The sequence below is a fragment of the Dendrobates tinctorius genome, unplaced genomic scaffold (genome assembly GCF_039654945.1).
Source record: "Dendrobates tinctorius isolate UK_male_01 unplaced genomic scaffold, ASM3965494v1 ptg000070l, whole genome shotgun sequence".
Lineage (NCBI taxonomy): Eukaryota > Metazoa > Chordata > Amphibia > Anura > Dendrobatidae > Dendrobates > Dendrobates tinctorius.
In genome coordinates, this window is record NW_027361738.1 from 98,796,648 (window position 1) to 98,799,190 (window position 2,543).

The following is a 2,543-nucleotide window of genomic DNA, read 5'->3' on the forward strand; positions in this document are numbered from 1 at the left end:
AAAGTTATAGTGTTGTGTTATTTATAGGGGTTGGGTGGTCCGGGTCGGAGGAAAGGGGTGTTCCACAAAAGAAGGAAGGAACATTTACATAGAGGCCGTTGTAAGAAAAAAAAAAGCTGCCACCGCCGGCTGCCAAGTTCTCCCAGCACTTTCCATCAATTCTTCTTTCCCTCCTGTCTTTCTCTCAGTTTAAAAAAAAAAAGAAAAAACTAAAAAAAAAACCCATGCCTTCACTGCCCTGAGCCCTCACTGTACAGTACATTCCAGCCCCATAAGGCGCTCGCACTACAAGCTGCCATCTCTGGGGGTCTAGTGTTCTTGATGCATCGTGATACATAATCCTTTTGCTTTTTTGTTTATTTATTTTTCTGTTCTTTGTCCATTCATTTTAGGAAACTTTTTTTTTGTTCTAAAAAGTTTTGTAACTTTTTTGTGTTCCAAGAAGATAACAGTTTGTCGTTCTTACTTTGTTGTTGTGCCTCTTTAAAAAAAAATACTTTTTAGCCTGTATATTTATTTAAAGATCCTTACACACAAACTTTTTTCATTTCACATATATGACCCTTATTACACACACAAATATAAGTATTTATTATTATTTCATGTATAATTTTTTCATATAGATTTTTTAATATATATATATTGAATATATAGATATATATGTATAGATTTCATGTATAAATTTTTTATGAATATACATAGATTTTTTTTCATGTGTGTATATATTTTTTCATGTATATGTTGTGATGCAGTGACCTCTGTTACAGCTAGGGGGGCGCTGTATGTGCTCCTCAGGATATGCATGCAGGCGTTTCCTTGATTGTGATGGTGAAGCAGTGACCAGCATGATTGTAAATGGCCGGTATGTGTCGCACAGGTCCTCTGCGCTGTATGCCCAAAAATGATGTTGTTGTGCTGGGACTTGTAGTTCCATGAGTTTATTTACCTATAAGGGGGGCTTACAGGGCTAGTCGGAGAGCTGGGCGCCGCGGCAAATTTTAGGCCATGCCCCCGACCACATCCATTTCACAACTAGTCACACCCATGTCCATGCCCCAACTACACCCATTTAGCATTGCTAATCAAAACTGACTGGTACTGAGGGCACAGTGGCTGGTACTGTGGGCACACTGACTGGTATTGAGGAAACGAAAGAAATAACAGAGAGAGAGAAAGAAAGGAGAGAGAAAGAAGAGGGAAAAGAAAGAAAAAATAGAGAGAAAGAAAGAAACGGAGAGAAAGAAAGGAAGAACAGGGAGAAAGAAAAAGGGGACAGAAAAAAGAACAGAGAGAGAGATAGAAAAAAGAAAGAAGGGAAAGAAAGAAAGAGTAAGAAAGAGGGGAAAGAAAAAACAAAGAGGTACAGAGAAAGAAAGAGGGGAAAGAAAGAACAGAGAGAAAGAAAGAAAAAGAAAGAAAGAGGGGAAAGAAAGAAAGAACAGAGAGAGAAAGGGGAAGGAAAGAGCAGAGAGATAGAGAGAGAGAAAGAAAGAGAAAGAAACAGAGAGAGAAAGGGGGACACAAAATAACAAAGAGAGAAAAAAAGATAGAGGGGAAAGAAAGAAACAGTAAGAAAGAGAGAGAAAGAACAGAGAGATAGAGAGACAGAAACAGAGAGAGAGAAATAAAGAACAGAGAAAGAAAGAGGGGAAAGAAAGAACAGAGAGTGGAAAGAAAGAAAGAACAGAGAGAGAAAGAAAGGGGAAAGAAAAACAGAGAGATAGAGAGAAAAAAAGAACAGAGAGAGAAAGAAAGAGGGGAAAAGAAAGAAAGAAAAGGGAAAGAAAAAGAACAGAGAGAGAAAGAAAGAACAGAGAGAAAGGAAGAACAGAGAGAAAGAAAGTTTAGGGAGAGAAAGAAAGATTAGAGAGAGAGAAAGAAAGAGGGGAAGAAAAGAAAGAACAGAGAGAGAAAGAAGAAAGAGAAAAAGAACAGAGGGAGAGAGAGGAAAAAAAGAAAGAGGGGAAAGAAAGAACAGAAAGGGAGAGAGAAAGAAAGAGGGGAAAGAAACAAAGACCAGAGAGAGAAAGAAATAAAAAAATAAAGAAAGAGGGGAAAGAAGGAAAGAACAGAGAAAAAGAAAGAGGGGAAAGAAAGAAAGAACAGAGAGAGTGAGAGATGGGAAAGAAACAGAGAGAGAAAGAAAAAGAAAGAAAGAACAGAGAGAGAAGGAAAGAACAGAAAGACAGGAAGGAACACAGAAAGAGAGAGAAAGGAAGAACAGATAGAGAGAGAAATAAAGAACAGAGAGAGAGAAAGAAAGAACAGAGAGAAAGAAATAAAGAACAGAGAGAGAAAGAAAGATTAGAGAGAGAAAGAAAGAGGGGAAAGAAAGAAAGAAAGAACAGAGAGAAAGAAAGAGGGAAAGAGAGAACAGAGCGAAAGAAAGAACAGAGAGAGAGAAAGGAAGAGGGGAAAGAAAGAAAGAACAGAGAGAAAGAAACAAAGAAAGAAAGAAGAGAGAAAGAGAGGAAAGAAAGAAAGATTAGAGAGAGAAAGAGGGGAAAGAAAGAACAGAGCAAAGGAAAGAACAGAGAGAGAGA